The sequence below is a fragment of the Moschus berezovskii genome, chromosome 1, assembly GCF_049115385.1.
Source record: "Moschus berezovskii isolate FMDL1 chromosome 1, NW_MosBer_1.0, whole genome shotgun sequence".
NCBI classification, from domain to species: Eukaryota; Metazoa; Chordata; class Mammalia; order Artiodactyla; family Moschidae; genus Moschus; species Moschus berezovskii.
The window spans coordinates 9,363,467-9,379,567 of NC_142460.1; positions in this window are offsets into that span (position 1 = coordinate 9,363,467).

A 16,101-nucleotide genomic window follows, 5' to 3' on the forward strand; every position below is an offset into this window, starting at 1 on the left:
AGAAGCAGAGCTTGGGAGGGTGCGGCCACCAGGGGCTGGGAGAGAGGCCTGGAAGGACCTTTGCTCAGAACTTCAGAAGGAACCAGCCTGTCCTGACACCTTGATTTGGACTTCTGGTCTCCTGAACTTGGGGGAGAATACATTTCTGTCCTTTTCAGCCTTTCCGTTTGTTACAGCACCCACCGTAAACCAATACAGTGCGGCCGGATACTTCAAAACACACAGCTTGCAAAAACTCCAAGCTGGGATTCGGTTAGCCGGAACCTGCGGTAATATAAAAAATGTACGTATGTCTGATATCCACACCTCATACTTTTAACAGAAAAATAACATATACATACATACTTAAATATTTCAAAAATAACCTTCCAGGCAATGTGCTAGGATTGACACTGATTCATCGTGAATTCCTCCAGGGACCTTGAGTTCACAGCTTGCACCTGCGTGTAATCCTGCAAACGCTCCATGAAAACAAACTCCATTCTGTTTTCTGTGCCAGCTCCCGGGGGTGGGGGTGCGGGCGTCTCTGTCGGAAGAGTAGGGGGAAGGAAAGGTGCGGAGAGGCAGGCCCGCGGCACCTGCGACCCCACCACATGGTCACGTTTTCACAAAGGGTGCCTTGTCGACTGGGGCTCACAGTCTCTCCTACTGACTTTCCTGCGTGGCCCTTCGCCTCCCTCCGGGGTGAGCGCGGAGGCGGCGCGAAGGCAAACCCCCAGGAATAGGCGTTCAGGGACCCGCCGAGCCCCGCACCCACGATACCTGAGCGGCTGCGAGGTGCTCCCGCTGTGCGGGCCCCGGTGAGTCCACCCCTCTGCCCTCCACAACCCATGAAACCTGGGGAAATTCCCGAGCCTTCCCTGGGGACTGTCGGAGAGCAGCACAAGTCCCAGCCCCGAACGGGAAATGTTCACCTGCTTGGAGACCCAAAGGAGCTGCCTTAGCTTTCCCTCCCTCACGCGTCCTGCGTCTGCCCGCCTGCTGTGCAGCATGCGGGCGTGGACGCTTTACTTGGCCCAAGTGTGACGGGGATCCCCAGTGTGCGCTCCTAGAAAGACTGCCGGGACCCCCATGGGACCGGCTGACCCCGAGGAGGCATCTCTGCCTTCCAGTGACCAGGATGGGTCTCGATCACCACCAGCCCGTAACTGGCACCAGCCCGTGTCCCCGGTCTCCGCAGTAGGAGTCACACACACCCCCAACGGGTGTCACCTCAAAACACGCCTGCATCAGGGATCAGGCCGGGGCCAGGTGAGCCCACAGTTAGTGTCCTGGGCTTTGGTGAGAGGGGAGGGGGAGAAAAATGAGTTTCTAGGAAGGACTTCAGTACATTCTGGAATGTTGATCCTCTTCAGGGCCAAGTTTAGAAGGTGTTATGGTTTCATCTCACTTGACAATGGTCTACTGCTGGCGTTAAGGTTCAAGTCCAAAGGATTCCCAGTCTTTTTTTCTTTCTTTCTATATTTCTTTTTTATTGAGATACAACACTTCCACTGCAGGTGCTTGAATCTTTGGGGTCCCATTCAGGGACCTTCAACATACACCTCCAGCATGGGATACCTTCCTGAGCAACATGCAGAACACTCTAGGTCCCAGCGGGCCCTCGTGGTCAACAACCAACCACCATCAATAATTGCCAACCTGGAGATCACTGCTGTATGGAACCCCCAAGCCACATGTTACTAAACTTCCTGCGGGTGGATTCACACAGTACATACCCTGGGATCTGCCTTCTTGAATCCGCACTGTGTCTGTGATGTGTCCTTGCCTCTATAATAGTTTCTTTTATTGCCGTGTGCCATCCATCCCATTACGTAAACATACCACATTGATTCACCTTGGGCCCACAGCTGATGACCATTTGGTTGGTTCATGTTTGGGGCTATGGTACCTGAAGATATCATGAGCATTCTCACAAGTGTCTCTTGGTGCCCTGAGTCTCCATCTCTCTTGAATCCCAGGAATCACTGGTCATGGAGGCACATGTGTTTATCTGTAGTGGAGGCAGCAGAACTGTTTCCAACATGGTACCAGTCTGCACTTCAGCCATGAGTGCTGAAGCCAGGAGCCCCAGTTACCCCATCATTATCACAATGGTCAGGCTCTGGGGTTTTTGCCTTTCTAATGGGTGCATAAGGGTGTCTTACTGTGGGTTTGGTTTAACATGTTCCTCTTGGCTAATAACATCGGGCACCTTTTCATACGCTTATTGGACTTGGATTTCTTGCAGCAGTCCCCAACCTTTTTGGCACCAGCGACTGGTTTTGTGGAAGACAATTTTTTCCCAGACTAGGGTGAGGGGTGGTGGTTTGGGGATGATTCAAGTGCATTGCATTTATTGTGTACTTTATTTCTATTATCATTACATCAGCTCCACCTCAGATCATCAGGCATTCCATCCCGGAGGTTGGGGACCCCTATATTACAGGATCTGCAGATTATTCTGAAAGGGGCTTATATGTTCTTAGCAGCTCTATCTACATTAGTCAGGACATGGAAACAACCTAGATGACCATCGACGGATGGATGGATAAAGAAGATGTGGTACAGATATACAAGGGAATACTGCTCAGCCATAAAAAAGAAGGAATTTGAGTCAGTGCTAGTTAGGTAGGGTGGCTCAGATGGTAGGGCATCTGCCTGCAATGCGGGAGACCCAGGTTCAATCCCTGAGTTGGGAAGATCTCCTGGAGAAGGAAATGGCAACCCACTCTAGTATTCTTGCCTGGAAAATCCCATGGACAGAAGAGCCTGGTGGGCTACAGTCCACGGGGTCGCAAAGAGTCAGATATGACTGAATGACTTCACTTTCACTTTTAGTTAGGGAGATGAACCCAGAGCCTGTGATCCAGAGTGAAGTTAGCCAGAAAGAGAAAAACGAATATCATGTATTAATGCATATACATGGAATCTAGAAAAATGGTATTGATGAACCGATTTTCAGGGAAGGAACAGAGATGAAGGTGTAGGGGACTGTGGACACAGTGCGGGGGGGAAGTGGGGCGGATGGAGAAATTGGCACTGACATACACACACTGTCATGTGCAAGACAGCTAGCCGGTGAGAAGTTGCTGTGTAGCACAAGGAGCCCAGTCTGGTGCTCTGTGATGATCCAGAGGGGTAGGATGGCGGGGCGGGAGGGAAGCTCAAGAAGGGAGGGGATATATGTATAATCATGGCTGACTTGCCTTGTTTTATGGCAGAAACAAACACAACATTTTAAAGCAACTTCCCTCCAATTAAAAAATAAATAAAAAATAAAGTAAAATAAAAGTAGAGAAAGTAAAAATAACGAGGGGCATTGAGAATAAAATCTCTGGTTTACAGGCCATATGGTCTCTGTCCCAACACGTCAGCCCTGCTGCTGGAGAGAAAGGCACCCCTTACTTACCCAGTGGGAGTGAAGAGGGTGGGGTGGGGGCTTTCTTCCAATAAAACTATTAATAAACCAGACTGGGGAGGGGTGGGATTTGGCCTGTGGGGCTTTCCTTCGCGGACATCTGCTCTATGATAAAGCACTTGCTCAGGACTTTGACCCAATTTTTAATTGGTTCATTTGTCTTTCTCTTAACGGTTTGTGCAGGTTCCCTGTAGGCTCTGGATCCCAGTCTTGTGTTGTTAGTTATCTACCATGGTCTGGAAATTGGAAGCAATGATGGTATTATAATGGACCACTGTTCCAGCCTTGCTCTGGAAGTTTCTACCCCAAAACCCCTGAGGGATAGATGCAGGTGGTCGCAGGGAGCCGCCTCCCAACACGTGGACCCGGGAGGGCCTTCGCCCCCAACATTCACTGCAACGGGCACACCTGCACACAGCAGCCAGAGCCCGAGTCCCTCTGCTCCTCCTGCTGCGTGTCTTGGAGCCAGGATGGGCCACGTGATAGATGTCCCTGATTTGTTCTGCTGCTGCTGCTAAGTCGCTTCAGTCGTGTCTGACTCTGTGCAACCCCAGAGACGGCAGCCCACCAGGCTCCCCCGTCCCTGGGATTCTCCAGGCAAGAACACTGGAGTGGGTTGCCATTTCCTTCTCCAATGCATGAAAGTGAAAAGTGAAAGTGAAGTCATTCAGTCGTGTCCGACTCGTGGGGACCCCATGGACTGCAGCCTACCAGGCTCCTCCGTCAATGGGATTTTCCAGACAAGAGTACTGGAGTGGGGTGCCATTGCCTTCTCCACCTGACTTGTTCAGATGGACACATTTCCCGAAAGGAACGTCAACTCCGTGTGGATAAGGAATGTTCATGCCACCATGAATTTTTTTCTCAGCTTAAGAGAATTTTGCAGCTCTTCCCACCACGGATGATCAGAAGGAGGCAGGGGGTGGGACGCCTTCTCTTTTGTGAGCCAAACCTTCTTAGGCTGGGCCTTGGCTGACAGGGCGTTTGGAGCAAATTGCCCACATTCCTGGTCGCTTCACAAGCAAAATGATCATTGTCTTTGCACTGCAAAACCTTTTTCACAGTTAAGCATTCCCAGGGTAGCCACAGCCCGGTCAGTAATGGAGTGGCTGCTTTGCTTGTGGGGACTCATTTGAGCAAGTGTGATCATCTCATTTTGCAGCAAGAAAACGGAGGCTCAGAGAGAAGTTAAATGACTTGACCACGATCAGAGATTCAATACTGAGCAACCCAAATGCTTTACTTCAAAACCCGGGCCCTTCCTCACTGGACTGTACTCAGATATCCCCTTACAGAGATTGGACCAGAAGGACTGTAATTGGAAATCTGGTGAAGTTTTCACACCCAGTGTATGAGACCTCTAGGTCTGGGTTTGTGGGGGGGGGGACGGCTGTCAAAGGACTCCTTACTCAGGGCCCCCCAAAATCTAGCTGCAAAGCTGAGAGGAGAACCCAGAGCTTTCCTCACACTTTGTTTCCTATTTAAAACTTTGATTGTATGGTATCAACCGTGATGTGAGCTGCTCAACAACAGGAATTCATTCTGTACTTGTCTTGTACCTCGTGGTGTCTATAGGGCTTCCATGATGGAGCCGCTCCACTGCTTGAACAAATGGATCACAAGAAAATAAGTAGTGTTCTCTGAGTGGATTTGGACTTCCCTGTAGCTCAATCGGTAGAGAATCTGCCTGCAGTGCAGGAGACCCGGGTTCAATCCCTGGGTTGGGAAGTTCCTCTGGAGAAGGGAATGGCAATTCACTCCAGTACTCTTGCCTAAAGAATCCCACGGGCAGAGGAGTCTGGGGGGCTACAGTTTTTGGGGTTGCAAAGAGTTGGACACGACTGAGCAACTAACCCCTTGTGTAAGTGGGTTGATTTCATCCCGCAAGAATGTTTTTTTCTAATATTTTGGGGAGTAGTTCTGGGTCTTTGTTGCTGCACTTGGGCTTTCTCTAGTTTTGGAGAATAGGAGATACTGGAGTGGGTAGCCTTTCCCTTTTCCAAGGGATCTTCCCAACCCAGGGATCAAGCCCAGGTCTCCTGAATTGCAGGTGGATTCTTCACTGTCTGAGCCACCAGGGAAGCCCGAGAATACTAGAATGGGTAGCCATCCCTCCTCCAGGGGCTCTTCCCAACCCAGGGATCGATTGTTGCAGTCCTAGGGTTTCTCATCGTGGTGGCTTCTCTCATTGCAGAACACAGGCTCCAGGGAAGAGCGAGTGGGCTTCAGTAGTTAGGGTGTGTGGGCTTGGTTGGGCTTCCCTGGCGGCTCAGACAGTAAAGAATCTACCTGCAATTCAAGAGACCTGGTTCAATCCCTGGGTTGGGAAGATCCCCTGGAGGAGGGCATGGAAACCCACTCCAGTGTTCTTGCCTGGAGAATCCCCATGGACAGAGGAGCCTGGCGGGCTGCAGTCCATGGGGTTGCAGAGAGTTGGACCCGGCTGAGCGACTAAGCACAGCAGAGCACATGGGCTCAGTTGCCCCGCAGCATGTGGGATGTCCCTGGACCAGGGATTGAACTCATGCTCCCGGCATTGGCAGGCAGATTTTAACCGCTGGACCACCAGGGAAGTACCACCGTCCTCCAAGACAGTTTTGATGCTGTTTCCCTCTCTGGCTCCCTCTCAGGTCTCCACTCAGACAGAGAGGGTGGCTGGATGCCCAGATGTCAGCCAGGACCAAAGGCCAAGAGGAAACTCACGTTACCAGGCCTCTTTTCCGTGTATCTTACTAAAATCACAAGCACAAAATTGTTTGTCTCTTTGACAGAGCCTCTCATCACAAAGAGACATATAGAAATATGGGAAATCCTGCTTGTCTCATCCAAAGTGGCTTTAGATGGTCAACTGTTTTTTACTTGCAGTTTTACCCATTTAGAACACTCAGCTCCTTAGGAATGAAGGAAAGCTCTTCTCAGTCCCTGCACGCGGGGCTTATCAACTCATTGTGTTGCTTATTCTTGTGCAATTAGCAACATCATTTCTGTAAAAAAAGAAAAGGACTTTCAGGACTGAATAAACCTATCTGTGTCATTTTCCTAGCAGCGATTATGTTTCTTTCTGCCCGCTCTCATTTCATAGCAAACTTGGTTTACGGGAAGTTTGGGTAAACAAAGCTCTTATGAGTAATTAGTATTTAATTAGGCTGAGTTTCATGTCTGTGTGAGTCAAGGCCTCTTTTTCCAACCTCTGGGAAGAATTAAGTATGTCAGGGCTCTGTTTACAGAGCAAGGCCCAAAGCGGACTGCCCTGGGCATTTTACAAGTTGTTTAGTGGCTGGACCCCTGGATTAAGCTACTCGGTATTTTTGTTGGCTTTTGCTGCTGGTGAAAGGCTAAAGGCTAGTCACCCAGTAATCTAGGTCTTTCTTCTCTGTGTTTGTCTTATAGGAGGTTCCACAACCCACCAGTGTCTCCACCAAGAAGCTTCACCCTGACACAGAGGGAAGGTCACAACACTGCCTTCTGGGCAAAAAGGTCATGACCCTGCCTTTCCCACTGTCATCTTATTTCAAAACAAGAATTTGGAGTGAGAGCCTCTTGGCTGACAAGCATTTATGCCTGATCAGTTTTCCCCAATTTTGAATTATGAACACATTCAAAGATGCAGAGAAGGTAAAGGAAGAAACACAGTGGGACTTCCCTGATGGTCCAGTGGTGAGACTCTGGCTTCCAAAGCAGGGAGCTGGAGGGGGTGGCAGTTCAACCCCTGGTCAGAGAGCTAAATTCCCACATGCCTTGCAGCCAAAAAACCAAAACATAAAAAAAAAAAAAGATAGAAGCAATATCGTAACAAATTCAATAAAGACTTTAAAAATGGTCCACATCAAAAAAATCTGAAAAAAAGGAAAGAAATACACTCACCAATTAGATTCAAAATTTCAGCCCACCAATTGTCAAAATTGTCCCAAACTGTTTGAAAGTGAGCTGTGCTTCACATATTTCTGCCTGTGTATCCTAAAAATAAGGATATTCTTTAATACACTAAGTAATACTGTGAAAAAAATTATTATTTCATTTACATTATTGAAGTAATTGGTGTAATATTGATCATATTTTCTATTATCCTTTTAAAGCTTATGGTATCTAGTGATGCTTCTATTTCATTCCTGAAGCGGTCATTTGTATCTTCTTTCTTTTTTCCTGAATAAGTCTATTTAGTTCAGTTCAGTTCAGTCGCTCAGTCGTGTCTGACTCTTTGCGACCCCATGAATCACAGCAGACCAGGCCTCCCTGTCCATCACCAGCTCCTGGAGTTCACTCAAACTCATGTCCATCGAGTCGGTGATGCCATCCAGCCATCTCATTCTCTGTCGTCCCCTTCTCCTCCTGCCCCCAATTCTTCCCAGCATCAGAATCTTTTCCAATGAGTCAACTCGTCTAATGAGGTGGCCAAAGTATTGCAGTTTCAGCTTTAGCATCAGTCCTTCCAGTGAACACCCAGGATTGATCTCCTTTAGAATGGACTGGTTGGATCTCCTTGCAGTCCAAGGGACTCTCAAGAGTCTTCTCCAGCACCACAGTTCAAAAGCATCAATTCTTCAGCACTCGACTTTCTTCACAGTCCCACTCTTACATCCATACATGAGCACTGGAAAAACCATTGTCTTGACTAGACGGACCTTTGTTGGCAAAGTAGTGTCTCTGCTTTTTAGTATGCTATCTAGGTTGGTCATAACTTTCCTTCCAAGGAGTAAGTGTCTTTTAATTTCATGGCTGCAATCAGCATCTGCAGTGATTTTGGACCCCCCCAAAAATAGCAACGCCACGTCCAAGGAGCGGCGGCTGCGTGGGCACAGGAGGGCCAAGAGGAGTTACTCCAGGTTCAAGGTCAGGAGGGGCGGCCGTGAAGGGACGAGATACCCCTCGTCCAAGGTAAGGAGCAGCAGCTGTGCTTTGCTGGAGCAGCCGTGAAGAGATACCCCACAACCAAGATAAGAGAAACCCAAGTAAGACGGTAGGTGTTGCGAGAGGGCATCAGAGGGCAGACACACTGAAATCATAATCACAGAAAGTCTAGCTTAAGGTATATCAATTTCATTGTGTATTTTTTTTTCAAAGATGCAACTGTGGGTTTCATTCATATTGTTATTTTGTTGTTTTTCATTTTGTTGATTTCTGCTTTTATGTTCATTATTTCCTTTTTCCTGTTTTTGAATTTAATTTGCACTTTTTCTTCACTAAAATTTGAAGGTGGAAGTTCAACTCATTTTTAAAAACTGTACCTCACAAATTTTGCTTGCATTTTTATTCTTATTTAGCTCAAAATATTCTTAATCTCCCTTGTGGTTTCTCCTTTGGGCCATGGGTTATTTAGAAGTATGCTGTTTAATTTCCAACTATTTGAAGATTTTCCAGATACTCTACTGTTGCTGATTTCTTATTAAATTCTGCTGTTATGCAAAGCATAAACTTTGTATGATTTCAATCCTTTTAGACTTTGTAAAGGGTTATTCTGTGACTCAGCACATAGCCTATCTTGTTGTATGTTCCATTAGCACTTGAAAAGAATGCTTTATTCTGCTGGTGATACCTTTTTGTCAATTACATCGTTATGAATAATATCCTTACTGAGTTTCTGTTTACTTGTTCTATAAATTATTAAGAAAGGAATGCTAAAATTTCCAACTAAAATGGTTGATTTGCCTAGTCAGTCTATCAGGCCTGTTCGTTTTTGCTTTATTTACTGTATATATGCACACATTTAGGATCATTTTGTTTTTGTGGTAAATTGACCTCTATCAGTATGAAATATTTTTCTTTAACCATGTTCATAATTCTTCCAAAATCTATTTTCTTTTATGTTAATGAAGTGAAGTGAAGTGAAAGTTGCTTGGTTGTGTCCAACTCTTTGTGATCCCATGGACTATACAATCCATGGAATTCTCCAGGCCAGAATACTGGAGTGGGTAGCCTTTCCCTTCGCTACAGGATCTTCCCAACCCAGGGATCGAACCCAGGTCTCCCACATTGCAGGTGAATTCTTTACCAGATGAGCCACAAGGGAAGTCCAAGAATGCTGGAGTGGGTAGCCTATCCCTTCTCCAGGGGATCTTCCGGACCCAGGAATGGAACTGGGGTCTTCTGCATTGCAGGCAGATTCTTTACCAACTGAGCTATAATAAAGCTGCTCAGTTTATTTTGTTTACTATTTTCATGATCTGTCTATTTCCATTTCTTTACTTGTACATATCTTTGTCATCACATTTAAAGTAGGTATTTGAAGATCATAGTTTGTCTTTTTTTTATCTTAGAAGCTCTGTCTTTGAAGTGTAGACTATTACATTGTTGAATTTAAATTTATTATCTTGCTGCATTTTCTGTTTGTCCCATACCGTCTATATTTCTTTATTCTCTTTTCTTTGTTTCTTTTGGATTAACTGTATTTTTTTGCTATTCTATTTACATTCGTTATTGCCAATAAGCTACACTTTTCATGTTTTATTGTTTTTAAAGTGATTATTCGTAAGGTTTATTCAACTTTAAAATATCACAATCCACATAGAAATAATATTATGCCACTTCATGTATAATGTAGAATTATTAAAACATTATACTTCTATTTTCCCTGCTATTTGTTATTGTCACATTTTATGTTACATATATTAAATACACAATACATTTTTACATTTTTCTTAAATATTTAATTATGCTTTAAAAGAGTGAAGTCAAGTGGCCCTTAGAAAGCATCACTACAAACAAAGTTAGTGGAGGTGATGGAATTCCAGTTGAAATATTTCAAAGCCTGAAAGATGATGCTGTGAAAGTGCTGCACTCAATATGCCAGCAAATTTGGAAAACACAGCAGTGGCCACAGGACTGGAAAAGGTCAGTCTTCATTCCAATCCCAAAGAAAGGCAATGCCAAAGAATGCTCAAACTATCGCACAATTGCACTCATCTCACACGCTAGTAAAGTCATGATCAAAATTCTCCAAGCCAGGCTTCAGCAGTACGTGAACCGTGAACTTCCAGATGGTCAAGCGGGTTTTAGAAAAGGCAGAGGAACCAGAGATCAAATTGCCAACATCCGCTGGATCATGGAGAAAGCAAGAGAGTTTCAGAAAAACATCTAATTCTGCTTCACTGACTATGCCAAAGCCTTTGACTGTGTGGATCACAATAAACTGTGGAAAATTCTGAAAGAGATGGGAATACCAGACCACCTGACCTGCCTCTTGAGAAACCTGTATGCAGGTCAGGAAGCAAGAGTTAGAACTGGACATGGAACAACAGACTGGTTCCAAATAGGAAAAGGAGTACGTCAAGGTTGTATATTGTCACCCTGCTTATTTAACTTCTATGCAGAGTACATCATGAGGAACGCTGGGCTGGAAGAAGCACAAGCTGGAATCAAGATTGCCGGGAGAAATATCAATAACCTCAGATATGCAGATGACACCACCCTTATGGCAGAAAGTGAAGAGGAACTCAAAAGCCTCTTGATGAAAGTGAAAGAGGAGAGTGAAAAGGTTGGCTTGAAGCTCAACATTCAGAAAACAAAGGATCATGGCATCTGGTCCCATCACTTCATGGGAAATAGATGGGGAAACAGTGGAAACAGTGTCAGACTTTATGTTTTTGGGCTCCAAAATCACTGGGGATGCTGATTGCAGCCATGAAATTAAAAGACGCTTACTCCTTGGAAGGAAAGTTATGACCAAACTAGATAGCATATTAAAAAGCAGAGACATTACTTTGCCAACAAAGGTCCGTCTAGTCAAGGCTATGGTTTTTCCCATGGTCATGTATGGATGTGAGAGTTGGACTGTGAAGAAAACTGATCACCAAAGAATTGATGCTTTTGAACTGTGGTATTGGAGAAGACTCTTGAGAGTCTCTTGGACTGCAAGGAGATCCAACCAGTCCGTTCTAGAGGAGATCAGTCCTGGGTGTTCATTGGAAGGACTGATGCTAAAGCTGAAACTGCAATACTTTGGCCACCTCATGTGACGAGTTGACTCACTGGAAAAGACTCTGATGCTGGGAAGGTTTGGGGGCGGGAGGAGAAGGGGACGACGGAGAATGAGATGGCTGGATGGCATCACCGACTCTGTGGACATGAGTTTGAGTGAACTCCGGGAGTTGGTGATGGACAGGGAGGCCTGGCGTGCTGTGATTCATGGGGTTGCAAAGAGTCGGACACGACTGAGCGACTGAACTGAACTGAAATGAAGAAATTTGCCAATTTTTTGCTCTGTGCATTTCTTTATCTAGATCCAAGCTCTCATGTGATTCCAAGTTTCATATTCCTTTGGTACAAAGATCTTGGCTTTAATTTATTGAAGAGCAGATATCCTGGAGGTGAATTATTGCAGCTTATGTTTGTCTGAAAAAGATTTTATTTTGCTTCCATTTTCAGAAAGATTTTATTTTGCTTCCATTTTCAAATTCCTGAATATAGAATTACAGGTTGACAAGATTGATCATCTGTGTATTCATCTATCATCACTTCATCTTTTCCTTTCATATATCACCCCTGTGTCTTCTGACCTGCACAGTTTCTGGCAAGAAATCTGCAGTCATTCTTGCCTTTGCTCTATGCCCATCTTTCCCCTCTACTTTTAGAGTTTTTCTATCACTGGTTTTCAGCTATTTTATTGTGATGTTTTATGGTGTAGTGTGTGTACGTGTGTTTTTTTTAACTGAAGGATAATTGCTTTACAATATTGTGTTGGTTTCTGCCACACATCAGCATGAATCTGCCACAGATGTACATATGTCCCGTCCCTCCTGAACCCCACTCCCAACCTCCCTCCCTATCCACCCCTGTGTGCCTTTGTGTTTTTATCCTACTCTGGATTCACTGAGCTTCTCTGACTACACAATTTTCATCAAATTTGGAGGCATTATTTCTGCAATTAATTTTCTGCTTTCTTCTCTTTCAGAGATTTCAACTACCATCATGTTCAGTTCAGTTCAGTCGCTCAGTCATGTCAGACTCTTTGTGACAACATGAATCGCAGTGTGCCAGGCCTCCCTGTCCATCACCAACTCCCAGAGTTTACCCAAAGTCATGTCCATTGAGTTGGTAATGCCATCCAACAATCTCATCTTCTGTCGTCCCCTTCTCCTGCTGCCCTCAATCTTTCCCAGCATCAACGTTTTTTCAAATGAGTCAGCTCTTCACATCAGGTGGCCAAAGTATTGGAGTTTCAGCTTCAACAACAGTCCCTCAAATAAACAGCCAGGACTGATCTCCTTTAGGATGGACTGGTTGGATCGCCTTGCAGTCCAAGGGTCTCTCAAGAGTGTTCTCCAACACCACAGTTCAAACGCATCAATTCTTCACCGCTCAGCTTTCTTTATAGTCCAACTCTCACATCCATACATGTCCACTGGAAAAACTATAGCCTTGACTAGATGGACCTTTGTTGGCAAAGTAATGTCTTTGCTTTTTAATATGCTGTCTGCTGCTGCTGCTGCTAAGTCACTTCAGTCGTGTCCAACTCTGTGTGACCCCATAGACGGCAGCCCACCAGGCTCCCCCATCCCTGGGATTCTTCAGGCAAGAACACTGGAGTGGGTTGCCATTTCCTTCTCCAATGTATGAAAGTGAAAAGTGAAAGTGAAGTCGCTCAGTCATGTCAGACTCGTAGTGACCCCATGGACTGCAGCCTACCAGGCTCCTCCGTCCATGGGATTTTCTAGGCAAGAGTACTGGAGTGGCTTGCCATTGCCTTCTCCTAATATGCTGTCTAGGTTGGTCATAACTTTCCTTCCAAAGAGTAAGGTCTTTTAGTTTCATGGCTGCAATCACCATCTGCAGTGAATTGGGCTCCCAGAATCACCCAAATCAAAGTGAATTGGGTGATTCTGGGAGCTCAATTCACTGCAGATGGTGATTTGACCATCATGTTAGAGGGCATGAAAATTTTCCACAAATAATTGAATCTCAGTTTTTCTCTCTCTATATGCTTTATTTTATCTAAATTCTGTTGTTACATGCACAAGTTTATTGGTCTTTTCTTCTGAAGTATTAGAATGTACTATTATTCCTTCTGCTAATGCTTTTTAAATTTCCTTTATTGTAAGCTTCATCTCTTTAATTTCCATTTCAGTTCAGTTCAGTCACTCAGTCGTGTCTGAGTCTTTACAACCCCATGAATCGCAGCATACCAGACCTCCCTGTCCATCACCAACTCCCGGAGCTTGCTCAAACTCATGTCCATTGAGCCAATGATGCCATCCCACCATCTCATCCTCTGTCGTCCCCTTCTCCTCCTGCCTTCAATCTTTCCCAGCATCAGGGTCTTTTCACATGAGTCAGCTCTTCGCATCAGGTGGCCAAAGTAATGGAGTTTCAGCTTCAGCATCAGTCCTTTGAATGAACATTCAGGACTGATCTCCTTTAGGATGGACTGGAACTAAATTTCCATTTAGTTCTTTTAAATGCATCTCATGTCAAACACCAGTGAGCGACTTCACTTTCACTTTTCACTTTCATGCATTGGAGAAGGAAATGGCAGCCCACTCCAGTGTTCTTGCCTGAAGAATCCCAGGGACGGGGGAGCCTGGTGGGCTGCCGTCTATGGGGTCGCACAGAGTTGGACACGACTGAAGTGACTTAGCAGCAGCAGCAGCATGTCTCTCCTCATTATGTTTTCCTTTAAATATTAAAATCTATGTGTAATTCCTGATTTAATGTCCTTGTCTACTAATTCCATCATCTGTAACTTCTGATTTGCTTCTAAAGATCAGAATTTCTCCTAGTCATAAGAATTTTTTGGTAATTTTTTCAGGCTGCTGTAAATGCTATGTTTTAATGTCTAGATTTTGTTATTTTCCTGTATAGAGTGATGGACTTTGTTTTGGAAGGAGAAAAGTTACTTGAAGGCCAGATTGATTGATCCTTGTGAGCCTTGGTTTGCCAGGGAAGGGCTAGAATAACTTGACTCCACAGAAAGTTCAGCCCTAACAGTATGGTGTGACTGCGCTGGGTTCTTCAATGCCCCAGGTTGTAACTGAGGACTCTCCACTCTGATTGGTCAGAATTTAATATTACACCCCCTTCCCTGTGTGACTCCGATACTCGGTCAGCTGACAGCACCTGGCCAGTCTCTGCCTGTATCCACCGTATCCAGAAGCAACCCAGGACATAACAAACACGCAAGGAACCTCGAGGCACATTCCTGCAGCTTTTTTTTCTGAGTAGCTCTTTCCTGTCTGGGAAGCTGCCCTATGACTTCACAGGCCCCAGTATCCCTGCATTTTGGTCTCTGACTCTTCAAGTCATCAAGTGCTGGGCTCTGTCTTGGTTGCCCCTCTGCCCTACAGTCAGAAAGATGTCTGGAGTTGGAGAGCTGGAGCGATCGAAAGGCTTATCTCTTTTGTTTCTCTGTGAGTAGGGACGATGCGAATGTGAAGTCACTTCAGTTGAGTCTGACTCTTCTTCTGTCGAGGACGACCCTACGGACTGTAGCCCGCCAGGCTTCTCTGTCCGTGGGATCCTCCGGGCAAGAATACTGGAGTGGGTTGCCACGCCCTTCTCCAGGGGATCTTCCTGACCCCCGGGATGGAAACCGCATCTCTTGCACCTCCTGCATTGGCTGGCAAGTTCTTTACCACTGGAGCCACTGGGGAAGCCCACTAGGGACTGTTCAGTTCAGTTCAGTCGCTCAGTCGTGTCCGACTCTCCGCGACCCCATGAATCACAGCACGCCAGGCCTCCCTGTCCATCACCAACTCCTGGAGTTCACTCAAACTCATGTCCACAGAGTCGGTGATGCCATCCAGCCATCTCATTCTAGGTCTATGCTATCTATTTCTAATGTCCGAAAGCAGCTGTCTAATCAATTTTGTCCAATTTTCAAATTGTTTACAGTGAGAGGGTAAATCAGAGCTTTGTCTTCTCTCGTGGCCAGAGATGGTTCTCATTGTATTTTAACTTCCTCTGCTTTGTTCTTATTTGCTTTGTCATTTATGTGATTATAGTTGTGTTTCTCCCTCTTTTCCTAAGTAGAGTTGTCTACGTTCTTTGTTGTGTTTTTTCCCATGAACTACATTTGAATCTATTACGTATGCTGTGTTTTTAAAATTTCCATCTCATTACTTACTGCTTTTATCTTCATTATTTTCTTTCTTCTGCTCCCTTTTGGTTTGTTTTCAAACACTTTTTAATTTGGAACTTCAATTTCTTATTTTCTTTTTTAGTTAATTCTTTTAGCTGAAGTTAGGACTGTACTTCATGCCATGAGCTTGAAATTCAAATCTCATGCATTGCTTTTTAAATAAAATTTTGTTGAAAGATAAGTCACATACCCCCGGATTCGCCTTTTTAAAATGTATAGTTCAGTGGCTTTTCATACACAGTTGACCCGTGAGCAATGCAATGGTTAGGGGAGTCGACCCACCGCCTCTGGAGATACGTGTATAACTTCACAGTCAGCCCCCTGTGTGTGCCTTTCTGCATCTGTGGATTCAGTCAACCATGGATCATGTAGTTCTCTATAGCACTGGAAAAAAAAAAATCCATGTATAAGTTCAGTTCAGTTCAGTTCAGTTCAGTCACTCAGTCGTGTCCGACTCTCCGCGACCCCATGAATCACAGCACGCCAGGCCCCCCTGTCCATCACCAACTCCCGGAGTACACTCAAACTCATGTCCACAGAGTCGGTGATGCCATCCAGCCATGTATAAGTAGACCCACACAATTCAAACCTGTTTTATTCTAGGGTCAACTGTACTTACAAATGCGCGTGA